The sequence below is a fragment of the Lytechinus variegatus genome, chromosome 3 (genome assembly GCF_018143015.1).
Source record: "Lytechinus variegatus isolate NC3 chromosome 3, Lvar_3.0, whole genome shotgun sequence".
Lineage (NCBI taxonomy): Eukaryota > Metazoa > Echinodermata > Echinoidea > Temnopleuroida > Toxopneustidae > Lytechinus > Lytechinus variegatus.
Genome location: NC_054742.1, coordinates 60,922,811 through 60,940,604, shown reverse-complemented (window position 1 = coordinate 60,940,604; position 17,794 = coordinate 60,922,811). Strand labels below are relative to the sequence as shown.

The 17,794-nt window shown below is 37.8% G+C and overlaps 1 long non-coding RNA gene across 1 annotated transcript; it reads right to left on the bottom strand.

The window, feature by feature from the left end:
- Positions 1-243: 243 nt before the first annotated feature.
- On the bottom strand, positions 244-16,073 carry LOC121411557. Its single transcript, XR_005969486.1, has 5 exons — positions 15,940-16,073; positions 12,068-12,712; positions 9,742-9,944; positions 7,347-8,189; positions 244-1,938 (listed from the first exon to the last, which is right to left on the bottom strand). It is a non-coding gene; the product is annotated as an uncharacterized LOC121411557 (long non-coding RNA).
- Positions 16,074-17,794: the final 1,721 nt, after the last annotated feature.

The window sequence follows — 17,794 nt, the reverse complement described above, 5'->3', positions numbered from 1 at the left end:
AAACGGTTAGTACCACACCATGTTCTGGTCAGAGTTATAGGAGGCATCATGAATTTTTTTTTATGGGAATATTGGATTGATGGAAATACAAGCATTGTTTAGAAGGATCATAATTTTTTTACTTCTTGACCATTTTCTGTGATTAAGGTATCAAAGGAAAGAGCAGATATAGAACTTTTTAGTCATGTGAATTTCTTTTTGAAATTCAGATACCCCCGCCAAATGAGTTTTTGGCATCCTTTCTTCAAATTGTTTTTGCTCACTCATGCGTGAATAAAGAATTATCTAAGTAATACCAGATGAAAGAGGAGATACTAAGTTTTACATTGGTACATCTCGGTTTCGTTTTTTCTGGGACGCACTGTATAATTCTGTATAATTAACAACATTATTGCAGAGGAACTGTTAACTTGTTATATTTCTTTTATTTTGTTGGGTAGGGAGGGGGTGTATTAGGAAAGAAATTAATGAATGTATACCTTTTTTCATAGAAGCGGAGGCTCCTACGAGTTCAAACCGTTGTTAGAGGAGGTTCTCCTTACCATTTCTGACAAAGCCTTACATGGCATAAAAGGACAGAATAGTGAGACTGGGGCAACTCAACCAGTAAGTATTAATTTATGGGTAGTTGCAAAGTTAATTGCAAAGTGGAAGCAAAATGTTCAACCTATGTTAGCTGATCAACATTGATATCTAAAACAAGGTTTAGTTATGAAATGATGTAACTTTAAAAGTAAATCGATCTATTTCATGCAACCTGGACATGAGGGTAATCAAGGCGTTCCACTATTTGGGAGGAAAGATATCCTGTGCACTGTTCTTATCAAGTCTACCTTTAAAAATATTAATGCGTAATTGCTGCGAAATGAGCAAAACAAGCACGGAATTCCATCAAATGTCGGCATATTTAGAAGCAATATCAATACACTGTCCCACATATGCTTTTCTGTGTTAGTGATCATCAGAGTTATCGATTTTGTTGCGTATATCAGACCGGGTTGCAAAATGTCATCATCGTTGTCAATTACTGTTTCTGATATTCCCATTATGTCAGTTTCAAAAGCATGTGATCTTGGAGTAATTATTCAGGATGAACTTGGAATGAAAGCTCATGTTAATAGTTTATGTAAATCAGCAGCCATTAGACTATATGGGATTGGAAAGATAAGGCATTTTCTGGATAAGTCAACCACAGAAAGGCTCATTCATGCATTTATATTCAGTCACTTCGACTGCAATAATGGACTGCTTCTAGTAGTACCAGATATTCAGCTTTCTGAAGTCCAGTGCATACCAAATTCAGCTGCCAGGCTCTAAGTTCGCAAAAAGAAATTTGAACATGTAACACCAATCCTACGTACATTCTGCCTCACAAGTTTATTACATTTGAACCAGTCATTTCAAAATTCCTCACAAGAGAAAATAAGAACAGCCCCAACCATGTATACAATCAACAACCATGGCCTGCCAGTGTATATATGCTATAACGGTGGTTTACTTTGAATTCTATTAAGATAATAATGAAATACGGCGCTTTCAACATTTTGTTGACGCAGATGGCGCTCTTCCATATTGATGAGCGAAAAGCAAAGCAGGGAGACGACGTCAATTTTGATTGTTTGCTGTGCGAATGTGCAAAACAAACTCACATAGCGGAAAGCAAGTTGTGATTTACTTTTCGCGTTTCTGAAAACAGAACCACAGAGTTGAATTCCATTTTTCCTTTTTCATGACTGAAACAGAATAACCACTTATCCATTCGTACCTTGACTTCGTAGGTACCCGTCACTGCGAGCCCACCAGAATCCAGGATGACTTTCATGTTTGCGTTCTTGATGGTTGACAAGCAATGGGCGATGGTGATAACTCTCCTTCCTACCATCAACCCCTCCCTCAAGGGCTTCCTGGACCAAGTATTCACTCTCAGCATCTAAGGCACTTCACAAAGATAAATAGGAAATGGTGGATAAATTGGTAGTTACAAGTAATTAATAACAATCACAGAGCTTAATTTTGTTTTCCCTTTTTTCATGACTGAAACAGAAAAAAACACTTATCCATTCCTACCTTGATTTCGTAGGAACCCATCTCTGCGATCCGATCATAATCCAGGATGGCTTCAGAATCCAGGATGGCTTTCATGTCTGCGTTTTCGATGGTTGACAAGCGATGGGCGATAGTGCCCTTCCACCCATCAATCTCTCAAGGGCTTCCTGGACCAGATACTCACTCTCAGCATCTAAGGCACAGTCAAAGATAGATAGAAATGGTGGATACATTGGTAGTTACAATTAATTACTTTGGGTCGATGATATTTGTCTAACCAATCTATTCCAGCATCAAAGTTCAGCTATTAAGTCAATATGAACCAGCAACCTCGTGTAGCATCACCTCAAGTACTCAGGTTCTCAATCATCAAGCTTTCAATATAATGCAATATTTTCAGCAGAGTAGTCATATACATGTATCGTAGCAGAGTAGTCCACTTGAATGATAACATACTCTATACCGGATACATTCATACCACAATAACTACTTTACTCATAGGAGTGGGTTATACATGGGTCAAATATATTTGTGGTTGAAAAGCGACATACGCTTGCGGAGTTAGGTGTCATAAGAGAGTCTTGCATGTAGACTTAAACATTGACATGAAAATGACCTTTGACAAAACCATGTGACCTCCGACTGCTGCATAACATGCAGGTCTCCCCACGTCAATCTACCATCCAAGTTTGGTTGAAAAGCGACTTACGGTTGTGGAGTTAGGTGTCACAAGAGACAATATAAGGAAGTAAAAGTTCTCAATATAAAAACATTCTTAATTCAAGAGAAAAAATACTCAATATAAGGAAAAAAATGTTCTCAATATAAGGATCCTCAATATAAGAAAGACACGTTCTCAATATACGAAGGTAAAAGTCACATAAAAACTTCCTTAATATTAAAAAATGTCCTCATTATAAGGAAGTAAATGATCTCAATATAAGGAAGTAAACATTCTCAATATAAGGTATAAATGTCCTCATTTTAAGGAAGTAAATGTTCTCTTTATAAGGAAGTAAACGTTCTCAATATGAGGAAAAAACGTCTTCATTATAAGGAAGTAAACGTTCTCAATACAAGGAAGAAATATTCTTAATATAAGGAAGTAAATTATCTCAATATAAGGAAGAAACGTTCTCACTATAAGGAAGAAATGTCCTCATTATAAGGAGGTTAAGGTCTCAATAAATGGAAGTAAATGTAAATGAAAGTCCCCCCCCAAAAAAAAAAAAAGAATGACAAATCATGTGAAAGGTGCAAAAAAAATTGTCTCAATAGAGTAAGGAAAAAAGACTTTGCTCAAAAACAAAGGAAAAAAATGCATCAACCCAAACTTCTAGCCTCCCCCTTGGTATCTAATGGTGCGACCCAAATTTGGAAGCATGCGGCACAAGCTGTTGCCAGGGATCGGGCATGGATTATCTACTTAGGGAGCTGAAGTGCGTCAAGTCCATAGAGATAACGGGCATGAAATGAACCTGCAATACAAGCCTGCTGTGCAGGCGAGACAAAACATGATAAGTCAATACTTATGAAATTTAGAAATTTACAATTACATATTAAAAAAAAGAGTGTGCTGCTTTTGACAATGAAATTTAGCTCTAAATTTGATAACAGATTTAATATCTAAAGGTATCAAAAACCTTTTAGAACAAAGTCTTCACTACATAGTGTTCATTTTTCACACAGGTATACCATTAGAAGGGAAGCCCGTCATTGATGCGTGCACTGTTCTATCCACTACCATTCAGACATGAAGTACAGTACCATAGTATCCCTGACTGAAAAAAAATTGCCAGAATAACTGAAGCCATAAAGAGAAAAATGAAAAGGCGAGAAGTGGCAAGAAGAATGATATTCTACTATTCCGAATGAAATCCAGCCTGGCATTTCTTGCGTTCATATGACTCCATGCTACAAGAAGTTTACCCTTTTATTTCCAAGACAGAGAAAAGAGAAGATAATGAAGGAAATGGAGATGAGCAAAGGCCTCATTGATAGAGTAAAAAGTCTGCAATAAAGCACTGCTTCTTTTGTAAATGTGTCAAAAAGAGAATAAAATAGAAAATGACTTTATTTCACTTGCTCAGGACATGTAAAGCTGAAAGAATGAATTATAAAGAAATGTTGTTTCATGCAAAGAATGATGATTTAATTGCCAAGGAATTTCACATTCATGGCACATGCTATAAAGTGTATCCAAGAGAGGGTAATAATGAAATCTTACGTACAGGTGGAGAAGAAACCAATGGTGATTTTGAAGCTATTTATGGAAGAAATAGTAATTGAACTTTACCATGCAGTATCCAAGGCAAAAGTACATGAAATATACCACGATGGTCATGAGGGTGACACAAGGTATAAAAATAAACTTAAGCAGGGAGTACAAAGGTGGTTTGGGGATGATGTTATAAAATTTGTAGTTATTGATCGTATCATCATCATTCTTGCAGCGAAATATCTTGAGAGAAGACATGCAAATCAATTACCTGAGCTGTCTTGGCAACCGTCTGGAGATGAACTAGATAGACAAGAGCAGGGTATGCCAAGTCAAGTATTAAAGGATATTGCTGGAAAACCTTCAGTGCACACCTGGACATCCCAATCAATGGGTCAATCCACTTGTGCGTTCTCACTCAAAAGATCACATCCATAGAATGGCAAAAGGCAGAGTAATCACACTGAAACACTTTCTTGTTTTAGTGGAAATGCATAACCTGACTGGAAAAGACACCAATTCCTATACTTTCACATCTAGGGGATTCTTTGGACTATAATGTAAGTATTGAAACCACAGAAGCAAAGGCTGTCCAATAACACACTAAGGGGCCTCTCTGCCCATCAAACCAGTCAATATCAATGACCCAGTACTCGACATGTTTTGGTCAGATAATCTACATGTAAACATGCACTGGGATACAATTTCTAAGAAAGCTGTACTCAAGTTTATATACACTGTAACAAACATTGTTGCCTGTAAAGAGCAGGATCCTGTGCACATTGTTCAATCAATCAGGGGATGTAACACAAAGCTTAACAATCATCGTAAAATATTTTTCTACGATTGATTGTATACCGACTACAAAGTTAACTACATATTGACAATACTACATAATACTGACTAGAAAGTACAATTAGTCATGAAAATCAATATTTATTATTGCAATTAAGCCTTTTTTGTTATGGGTTCCAGGACAACAGTCCCAAATCAAAAGATTTCTGCCCAGTGTTCAACCCTGTCAAGCAGATAAACCAAGATTCAACTCCAAGAAAGAACCTTCACTGTTTCAGAACATGACTGGTCAAGGAATCAATAAAAATGAGGTTGGGAAAGTCAACAAGATGTTGTAAGTGTGGGTTATCTTGAGGCTTGTAGCATCCAGACACCAAACACTGCCACTTTTCTCTGGCTGGTTGATGCAAATGTGAAATAGGGTTTCAGACACCCTGCTAAAAAGAACATGTAAAACATATCTCCCACCAATGACAACGCCAATAACCGATTATGGAACAATTTACAAGGTGTCTGTTCCTTCACCAAGTGTACTGAGGTCAACATGTCATATGTGAATGTCCTTGTCACTACAGCTGCAATGAATGCCTACAAGCTCTTTTGGGTTTGCCGACCATTGCAGTGTTGTTGTCAAGATTCAACACTCAGCATGAGGGAGTGCATTGTGAGGTGGGGTTCACTAACTTTTGAGCATAACTGTATGCTGTTCTCTTGGTTAAAAAAATCAAATCAATCACACCAAGTATATACTCCTCTGGTTGCTTGAATAACTTTCTATGTGTTTCTATAACCACTGCTGGGCGATTCACAATTTGTTCCAGGAAGCCCTGGAGAGACTGCTTCTGAAAGAATTCATTGGCCATTTGAATGGTCGTAATTCTGATTCCTTGATGAGTGTAAACTATACAGAGACTTAAAATGATCTACTTCATGACGAGAGGAACCAGCCATTTCTTGATGATTACAAGAACTTTAAGTCCAATGCAAGCGAAGATGCTTACGGAAGAACTCATTTTTGGTTGTTGTACTATCTAGACTTGATGAAATGTCAGCACATGCATCACACTGCAGTTCCAGAGAAAAAACATAGACCTCAGGAAGTATGGTCTCAATATGACTTTGCTTGTCAACATAATTAATAGCTGGACTTACAAAGTGCTTTTTGCCTAAGAATACAAAGCGCTGCTATATCGACCCTTGTTTTAGCTCAAACTACAACATGAATGGTACATGCAGATATCTTGTAAATAGCTCCCAACACAATTAATCACTTTGGTTTTTAACACTTTTTGGAGCCTGGAATATACTATAGTTGTAGATTGTATGGTGTTCACTCAATAAATACTTTCATATGCAAAAAGAGATCAAATGTGAATCATCTTTACTTATTTAACCCACAGTCATTTTTTTTCCACAGAAAAGTGGTCATGTGACCTGAAACCCAGGCAGAATGTTCAGTAATACTTGATTACCCTTATGTCCAAGTTTAATGAACTAGGTCCATATACTTTCTAAGTTATGATGACATTTCAGAAACTTAACCTTGGTTAAAATTCGATGTTGACGCTGCCGCTGTCGGAAAAGCGGCGCTTATATTCTCGCTCTGCTATGCAGACAAAAACTGTATTAACTTTCTGCTTTTCAGATTATGCATTTTATTTCCTTCACTTCTATCACATTTAGAGATATCATGAACATCTTTTTCTACAAGGTTGAATTGATGAAATCTACAGCTTTGGAGTAGTTTTTGCCATAATTTATTTCCCGCTAACAATAGCTTATCAATTCTATCTGCATTCAGATCATGTGTAACGACTTATTCTGACATAGCAAGTTAGGTCAGAGAAGAGCCAAACTATACTGAATAGTTTTAGGTTTATAGCCATTTAAGCACTGAAAAATTGACAGTGCCATTTTCCTCTGCAAATCTAAAAAATACAATTGAATTCAAAATCTTGAAAACAAAATCTTTTCTACATAAAAACCTATGAAATCACATTTTGATGTCACATAGTTCAGGTTGAAAAAGCCTATTGTCAAAACCTGTCAATTTGAGGTTTTTCTTATTATTCCGCTGTCACACAGTGAATAGTCATAAAACTTTCACTGTTGCACTATAAAGCTTATACATTTCCCATAATTTGTCAATTTCAATTTTAGCCCATAGTAAGGGTCTTTAAAATGTTCTCATTCTCTTCTTCTAACATTTTTTCCACTCTGATCACAACAATTTTTGCCAATAACCCCCTTCCTAGCTCCATCACATTAAGTGAATGAATACACTTACATGTACTATGTCACTCATAGTTGACTCCTGTCTGAGGGGTGCCTCTGGGGGAGGATCAACAACAGATTTCATCCAGGTCTTCATATTGGTAGGAGACTCCTGGCTGAGGGGTGCCTATGAGGGAGGATCAACGACAGGTTTCATCCAGGTCTTCATATTGGTAGAAGACTCCTGGCTGTGGGGTGCCTATGAGTGAGGATCAACGACAGGTTTCATCCAGGTCTTCATATTGGTAGGAGATTCCTGGCTGAGGGGTGCCTATGGGGGAGGATCAATGACCAGTTTCATCAATGTCCTCATGTTGGTAGGCGACTCCTGGCTGAGGGGTGTCTGGGGAGGATCAACGACCGGTTTCATCAATGTCCTCATGTTGGTAGGAGACTCCTGGCTGGGGGGTGCCTATGGGGGAGGATCAACGACAGGTTTCATCCAGGTCTTCATATTGGTAGGAGACTCCTGGCTGAGGGGTGCCTATGGGGGAGGATCAATGACAGGTTTCATCCAGGTCCTCATGTTGGTAGGAGACTAATGACTGAGGGGTGTCTGGGGAGGATCAACGACCGGTTTCATCAATGTCCTCATGTTGGTAGGAGACTCCTGGCTGGGGGGTGCCTATGGGGGAGGATCAACGACAGGTTTCATCCAGGTCTTCATATTGGTAGGAGACTCCTGGCTGAGGGGTGCCTATGGGGGAGGATCAACGACAGGTTTCATCCAGGTCCTCATGTTGGTAGGAGACTAATGACTGAGGGGTGTCTGGGCAGGATCAACGACAAGTTTCGTCCAGGTCCTCATGTTGGTAGGCCATGGAGGGTTCTCGACGATCTTTATCAATTTGTCCAACTATGAAACCAAGGATGCAAAGACTATCAATTAATAAATTACGAATGCAAAAACCTCAAAAAGACAAATTAAGGATCATTTAAAACCTTACTTTGAAATGAATGCATAATTACTAACAGTTTGGTAACAAAGTTGTCAAACAAGCTGCTATGTTTCATTTCTATGAAAGTGCAAAAAAGCATGAGACAAGGCAAATGTCAAGTGTTGTCTCGCCTGCATATTGCAGTCATGAAGAGACTGCATGTCAAAACTATAGGTCATGTCATTAATGGAACAAACAGATAAGGTCATGCCATTAGTGGAACAAACAGATGCAAAAAGCATCCGAACATACAGTACCAGTCAGATATCTTTAATACCTGTTTCGAAGCTATAGAAAGTTATTGTGTGTACAACACAGCACAGTGCCAGTCATGGAAAGTTCACTGACCTTTGACCTTAATCAAATTCAACTCACATTTGAACTTGACCTGCACCTTCAAAAGATGGACCTCTTGTATGAATTTGGCACTCCTACCTCGAAGATATAGACAGTTATTGTGTGTACAGCACAACACAGTGCCAGTCATGGAAAGTTCATTGACCTTTGACCTTATTTAATTCGGCTCACATTTGAACTTGACCTGCACCTTCAAGAGATGGACCTCTGTTCATATTCAAACTTGAACTGTGCCTTCAGGAGATGGACCTCTGGTATGAATTTGGCGATCCCACTTCAAAGATATAAAAAGTTATTATGTGTACAACATAGCATAGTGCCAGTTATGGAAAGTTCATTGACCTTTGACCTTATTCAAATTCGACTCATATTCAAACTTGACCTGTGCCTTTAGGAGATGGACCTTTGGTATGAATTTGGTGATTCCACCTTGAAGCTATAAAAAGTTATTGGGTGTACAACACAATTGTGCCAGTCACGGAAAGTTCATTGACCTTTGACCTTATTCAAATTCGACTCATATTCGAATTTGACTTGTGCCTTCAGGAGATGGACCTTTGGTATGAATTAAGTGATCCCACCTCGAAGATATAGAAAGTTATTGGGTGTACAACATAGCACAGTGCCAGTCATGGAAAGTTCATTGACCTTTGACCTTATTCAAATTTGTCTCATATTCAAACTTGACCTGTGCCTTCAGGAGATGGACCTCTGGTATGAATTTGGTGATCCCACCTCAAGCTATAGAAAGTTATTGGGTCGTACAACACAATTGTGCCAGTCATGGAAAGTTCATTGACCTTTGACCTTATTCAAATTCGACTCATATTCGAACTTGACTTGTGCCTTCAGATGGACCTCTGGTATGAATTTGGTGATCCCACCTCAAAGCTATAGAAAGTTATTGGGTGTACAACACAATTGTTGACGACGACGTCGCCGGAAATAGTGATGTATACCTATGTCTCGCTCCGCTACGCAGGCGAGACAAAAAAAACTACATGTACTGCAGGACTTTTTGAAAAAGTGATTTTTTTTTATATTGGTACGCACTCATATTTTAATGGGGTAATCATCGTGGATGAACTTAAAAAGAGAGATTTGTTGTCTTACCAGTGTCAAAGTTCCTGTCTGAAGAATCCTGGATTATTCTAAGGCATGTGATCGTAGAGGTTGATCCCATCCACTGCAAGCTGAACCAGAGAGGCGGAGAGGTTTCCAACAACCTTCAAACATTGTTCATTCTTGGTCTGATCCAGCGGGAGGAGGAGGACGTAGCGGGACTGGAAGTGGGTTAGCTTCATGGTCAGGACACCCTGGATGAGGAAACACAAGGACCATTATGGAATGAATTCCTATCCTTTTCGGTAACATCAAGATCTCACTGAAAAGCTGGTTATTCATAATGCAAGCTTCAACTTCTTTAGAGTCCGTAAATTGCCACCTGGTGTAAAATGACTTTACCTTTATTCTGTTTGGTATGACCTTAAAGTGTCTAATCCTCATTTGGGCTATTTTGAATTGCCAGTTAGCCCATTCCATCGGATATTCACCAAGTCTAACACCACTTTAGTCTTTTATATGTGCATTTCTTAAATCACATTTCATGTGACAAAGTGCAAATGATTAATAGATGAAATGAAAACTAGACCATTGGGTAAAATGACAATTAAGAAAACATTTTTTTTTAGTTTGAAGTCATAAGTATGGTATTGTGATTATCTTGTTTTGTTTATTTCCATTTATGTCTTCAAGTTTGTGTTTGCGTTACAATGTGAACTCACGAACCTGGTCAAATACATGTAAATGGAACTTTTTAAAATCCAAAATGTGAATTGTCCAGTTTGTCAGTATTTAATATTCATAGCAGTTTTCTTGTGAAAGCTCTTAAGATTCATCTGGTGCAAATTTCGATAGAACCCATCAGTAGAATATATTTTAGCTTGATTTTTCGATATTGCATATTCTTTGTGTTCCAGGAAATGTATGTAGATGAATATTGGGAAATTTGGGATTCAGTTTTGGATAGACCTGTGGAAAACAATGTCCCATCCCACTTAAGATTGGAAGAGCTGCTTTAAGGGATTTCTTCTTCAAGGTTCAGTCTTCTGTGAAAGGAAAACAAGAATGGACCAGTAAAATTGATTTATTCATTTTATGTGCTGGAAAAATCAGCTAAAGAAATAAAAGAATGGTGTAACTTGTTACTTTAACAAACAAACAATATATATATAAAGAAATGGATGAAGAGAACAATGGTAGGCATAGCTTAAATCAAGGTTCCCCAGAGCTATCTACCCTTTGGAAAAATTGGTGATGCCGAAAAAATGTCTCTGCCAGGAATTGAACCCGGGCCCCCAGCTTTGAACGCCGGTGCCTTAATCACTAGACCACAGAGACGGGTTAGTGGCTAGGCGACCCTGATCCAATTGACCGTCAGATAGACAGATTTTCGACACCATACCAATATTAATTTCCTTTGACGAGTGAGGTTGGGTTTTGAACAATGACAAGCCGCCAATTGGATCAGGGTCGCCTAGCCACTAACCCATCTCTGTGGTCTAGTGGTTAAGGCACCGGCGTTTCAAAGCTGGGGGCCCGGGGTCGATTCCCGGCAGAGACATTTTTCGGCATCACCAATTTTTCCAAAGGGTAGATAGCTCTGGGGAACCTTGATTTAAGCTACGCCTACCATTATTCTCTTCATCCATTTCTTTACACAATATTTAAAATAAAAAGAGTTGCCAAAGCTGTTGTACATGTATAGCTTTACACACATATATATATATATGCCTACATGTACACGTAACAATAACAGGCTACAGCCTTTGCACGCTGCCTCTACATGTAACTTAAGATCATATCAATCATTTATCATGGCCAACGTCTTAGCTGTTATCTCGAATCTATTTGAATGACTCACAAGAACAAGCTTTCTTCACATTTATAGGCTGTGAAATACACAGTATTAATGTCACATTTTGATAACCATTTACTATTACTAGAATCATTTTTTTAAAATAAAATTTGATTCTCATGCATATGCCCACCTAGAAGAGATAAATAGCCCCCAGTCACTTGCTTATATAGATAGGGGGCATGGCTCCCCAAAATTTTCACGAAAGAGAAACAGAAAAAAGGGGGCATTATGTCAAATGCTATCACAAATGTGTTTTTTTTTAATATGGAAGGTCATAAATGTTTTATATTTCAAGAAAATGTATTGAAAGGTAAGATATCAAATTATTTTGAGTACCGGTATCTTTAAGGGGATATTTTTTTTTTGTAAATCTATGTCTGTAAACCATTCTTAAAATTTATGTTTTAGTTACCTACTGTATCATTTTCTAAAGAAATTATCAGGTCGTATATTATATTTGTACAGGCAATGAGCTAATTGTCTCATTTAATTCAAGGTGCTAACAATTTGTTTACTTACTCTTCCAGGTGTATGAATTATGGTGTGACCATCTTCCTGGAGCTTCTTTCGAATGACGAAACTGGAGGCCTTTCCACTGATCTTGGAATATCTACACTATGTCTTATTGCTGCTTCAATCGCGACTCCAGCTTTTTGAAGAGCTACTTTTTGATGTTCTACTGGCCTTTCTCGTAGGTTGCATGTATATGAGAACGTTTGTTGGAGGCCGGTTTTACCACAAAGTGCAAACACAGTAACCTCAAGTTCACATAAAGTTTTATACAAAAAAAGTGATCGCATGTGTACTTCCTTCTTTTCTTAAGAATTAGTCTTCAGTTGTGATTACCGGTACAGATGCGGCAATTGTGTCTCCGATGTTTAATCCACTGAATTGCTGTAATATGCTGCGAGTCGTAGTTTCTTCTTTCATATGACTGGTGCTGAACTTTTCTGAGACATTTTCGGCATAGAGATAGATGTTTGGGATGGATTTCAACTTGATCATCAAACGTGCCTACATCAAACACTGCAAGAATTTCTTCTTGTATCTTCCAGTTGCACATTCTTTTTATTTCTCTGTAGCATGTACCCTTCCAGCACATACTCTGCACATTGATGTAAGTACCTGCACATGAGTCTCAAAACTATTTCCTGATGTTGTTATCTATTAATGAAAAAAAAATTATCATAAATAAGTTTGTCAGATTTGATGGCAGAATATTCGAATAAAAAACAAAAAAAATGTTAACAACTGTAAGGGTGACCAGGGTTAGTTGGAACACAGGGTAAGTTGAAACATTGTAATTTTCTTTAACATCTTTAAATAAATTTCTGCAATACTGCCCTCAATTTTTTTGTCATTATCAACAGCCATCCACCATATTACAGACAACAACTTCATTGTAAAATTACTGGGATGCAATAACATTTATCATAAGAGTCTTGTATGTAAACTTTAATGTTGACCTCAAAATGAACTTTGACCTTACCATGTGACCTCCGAACACAATAACATGCAGGGGCCAACACCATCATAAGTCTAACTTCTTGACTAAATCAGAGATAGTGAGCTACTTGTCCGCTAACCGTTTCACGAAGCCCTCTTTGCCAAGATCGAGGACAACAACCTGACTAAATACTTTTGACAACTCCGAACCTGTTATAACTTTTTTCTTAATGACGTAGTGGCATCACAAGTGTGTAGACTATGCCATGCAAAAGTGCCTCGAAATTTGACAATTATCTTACGTAATCAATCAGAAAAGTATGTGTGATAGATCATTCAGTAATAATTGTAATGCACAGGAACTATTAAATATGTTGGTAAAACCCAACTAAGCCATTCATCTTAAAATATTTTAATTGAATCGATAAAGATTCTACCACGTCAGGTCATCCATAACCGGACATGTATTCGTTGTTCATAGACCCTTATCAACATTTTAATACATTCTATCTCTAATTTATGCAAAGAATTCATCAGATCATGTGTTTCGGTATCTAAAGATTCTAAAAAATCACAATATACTATATTTTGATGATGTCTGGAACCATAAATAAGCGTATAATTATCATAATTTTACAATGAAAACTATTGTTTTTACTTCCGTAAACTATCAAAATTTATTATCCCGTTGAACCCATCTCAACATCCACACGTGATTTTTTTTAGTCAAGAAATGAATTATTCATCATTTCATTTTCTCATCAATTCGATGCTCCAGTATCCATAGTTTAAGTACATATTTTACCTCTGCTATAATTTTGATTAGATGTATTTCCGAATTTATCACAATAAAATTTGCAGTTTTAGTATATTTTTGCTTTTTAAAAATTATGCTATTTTGTGATTAAGCAGGGCTCCACACTAACCCATTTTTTCTACTGGTCCAACCTATTCATGTCGGACCAGTAGATACCCAGTTTTTAAATTTTTTACTGGTCTGAACCTAAAATCTACTGGTCCCCAAAAATAGAAGAAAACATTAAAAAAAGGTGCAAGTTATTTTTCTAGCCTTTCGTAACCCCCCCCAATAAAAAGAAGGAATGAAGGAAAACAGAAAGCACGACAGAAATGAAGAAAGAAAGAGAAGAAGGAAGAGAGAGAGAAAGAGAGAGAAAGAAAGAAAGATAGAAAGGAAGAAAAAAGAAATGGTAAAGAAAGCATAGATGTGAAGGAAGGAAAAAAGAAAGGAGGAAAAAAGGAAGGAATAAAGAAAGAACTGAAATAAGAAAGAAAGATAAGAAATAAGATATAAAGGAATGATGGAAAGAAATGAAGCAAGCAATAAAGAAAGAAAGTACAAAAGACAGAAGTAGTGACGGAAAGAAAGAAGACACAATAAAAAAGAAAGGGTAAAAGGAGAGATGGAAAAAAGAAAGAGAGGAAAGAAGGAAAAAAGAAAGAAAAAATGGAAGAAAGGAATTAAGGAAGAAATAAAGAAAAATGTAAAATGATAGATAGAAGGAAAGAAATAAATAAAGAAGGAAGCAAGCAAGCAATATAAAAAGAAAAGAAAAAATGTAAAAGAATAGATGAAAGGAAGAAAAAAAGAAAGACAGAAAGATAAAGAAATGAAGGAAGGAATGAAGAAAGGAGAGAAAGGAAGCAAGCAGTCAAAAAAGAAAGAAAGAAAAGGTAAAAGGATAGACCGAACAAAGGGAAAAGATCAAGACAGTTCAGAGAAACTTCTGCAGTTTGGCTAAGCTTCGTTTGTGCAGCCAGTAGAGAATTTACCATGTAGGTTGTGTGGCTGGCTACATACGTACACTGTATGTACTCTAGTAACACTTACGTGCGATTCATTCTGTGTGTATTCTGTGTTTGAATGGCAAAATTTAACGGGGAAAATGGTTTGCAGTGAATTTGACCATTTCTGGAAATGTTATTGGCCCAACAATGGTTTTTATTACTGGTCATGTCGGACCCATAAATCTTGCTATTTTTTGAAAAATTACTGGCCTGACAATATTTTTTATTGGTCATGTCCGACCAGTAAATCTTCTATTTTTCTGAAAATCTACTGGCCCGATAGCGATTTTTACTGGTCGGGGACCGACGGACTGGCGCTAGTGTCAAGCCCTGGACTAGGGCTACGTCTCTTCTGCTCTTTTTTTACAGTATCGATATCAAGGTATTCTAGTTAGGAAGCCTTTTGTGAAACAGGTTTAGTAAGATTGGAACTCACTGCGTGGTTGGTGGATAAAGATATGACTAACTTGTCCAGGTGTTGAGAAACAGGCCCCAAGTGTACAGTAGGCCTACTAGGAGCCTCCTAACACAACAGGAGTCCTGGGCCTGGGGCCCACTGCACGAAAGGGTCTTTGCAAGAACCGTTACCGTCTTTCGAGTCGCCCATTTATTATGATGCGCCTGGTGAAACAAATTTTTAATAAATTACCTGCAAATATTTTTTTATTTTCATTTTTTAATTTTTTTTTTAGACCCCCTCTACTCTAGTCTTAGTTAAATCTTTGTTTATAAAAAAAATGCTGTGCCTGTGAACAATGTGATAAATCATTTAAATTGTATTTGATTCACATGCTAGCTAACATGGCTAACAATGTAACAAATTTTATTTGTTTACATTTCAGAAATATACCGCATACAGACAGTGCATCATAAAAAATAGGCCTTGGAAAGACCCTTTCATGCAATCGGCCCTGCCTGGGCGCCTGGCTACTTCTTCCCGCTTCTGCCGCACCGGCCGCCTATGATCCCATGCAAAACACGTTTCTAAATCCACAATCTAGGCATGGTAGGTGGGGCACGCATTAACGTTAGACTCCACTCGGCATCGGAGTCCATGCAATCGGCAATTAAGATCCACGTCAAATTACACTTTACAGATGTATAAGAGATATAATAAAGAAGATAAAGAATCGACTCACTTGACTTTTCACTTTTTCCGCTGTCATGTTCAAAGGTTCAGCATTTAAATCTGAGTGATGGTCATGAAAGGATGAAAGTACCGCAGCATTTGAGAGCATGCATTTAGAGGCATGGTCGGTGGCATGGCATGGCATGAGGCCGAGGGTGCCGGAGCGCGAGCTGCAGCTAGGATCTAGATAGCTCGGAGGTCGGCGTCGTGGAGATTTGCCCATCCCCGGCCCCCCCCCCTCCCCGAAATTTTTAAAACTGGAAGAAAAAAATACACATGAAAAGCTGTCAAAATATCCTCCTCAAGCTGTATATTGGAGTATTTTCACTCGATCTGCAAAGTTTGAAAACTCACTTACATTTTTACTCGCATCCAGATTCCAGTGGCTGTCAGCTCGAGAAATTATAACATAATATGAGGATTAAAAATCAAGCGTTCGGGTCAATCCATATTCTTCTCGTTATTTGAGTTTTCCCTATTTATTTTAGCGAGATACGCTATATATATACATTTTTAAGGCTGTATATTACAACTTTTTAGCCCGTGCTAATTTGGCTATAAAGCGCTCGCATCAATATCCCAGCACTGGCGAAAGTGCTCGGCATATCATATCAAGAAATCAGCTCCGTCGCGCTAGCATTATCTACTTATTTTGGTGATTTGGAGTCACTGCAAACATTCTTTAGTCCCTTTTCAAGTAGGTAGGGCCTATACAGAAAAAAAGGGCGCTTTTTGCTTGATTTTGTGAACCAAAAATTTCATGTGCCTTTGTCGATCCCCCCCCCCAAAAAAATGTCATTTTGCTTCCTAGTTGAAAAGTGCCCCTACTGTCAATTGCACACCCTGAAAATATAAGAGATTTCGTAATACCCATTGACATCATAAACTAAGATATTGCCATATTTGTGATAATTATAATATAATGGAGTTTTTTTGTAAACAGCGGTATGGCCGTGGCACCAAGATTTTTTAAAGTGGGAGGAAGATCAGGGCCGACAAGAAAGAAAAAAATGTGAACAATTTATTTCAAGTATGAAGAATATGGGCCTACTAGCTGGTGTATTGGCGATAAGGGAGAATCTATTGGACCCCCAGTTTGCGACTATAAAACAGAACAAAGGAAATGTAAGTGAAAAATGATATTATAGTCAGTTCTAAGATATTATGTCAAAACTTAGCTATCCAAAAATTAGTAATAAAAAGTCAACTGCCCGCTCGCTGAGTGCAGCTTCAAATTTTGCCACATACGCTAAATATGTCTGGCCCCTCAAAATTGTTGGCTCATTAGACTTTACTTACGTCACTGAGATGCTGATTATATAGAGCATGCTTTGTTTTGTTGTTGTTAAAAAAATCGTAAGGGGTGGGCAGTCTCCCAACAGTGCCCCCTCCACTCCAGCTGACAAGATACTGAAACCCCTATACCCATTTTGCTAAATTTTAACCAACTGTATAAAAAAATTCAAGGTCAAAATCATTAGATTGAGCTCGTGAAATTTTGCATTTTTTTAGATTGCAAAAATTTGGCAAATTTAAGCACTTTGACTGCATTTACAGATTAATCCACACATCAACAGCCTAGTATTAATCATTTGATAATTAAAAAAAAGGCCGCTTCTTAAAAAGAGTTCGGGGGGCGGCACGGCCTTACTTCGCATGCACGTAATAGAAACATCGAAGTGAATATGGATTTCCCGCGCTGGCAGTATTTTGGAGCCACGTATTCGTATCTCGCTTTGTGATTGGTCGACAATGGATGTACTTCGGTGCCTTTTCATATAGTCTTCAATGAGCAGACACGTTTATATCTATGCGGTGTATTTGGGCTTATCGATTTTTTTTATCGAATGCTGACCTTTTCACGA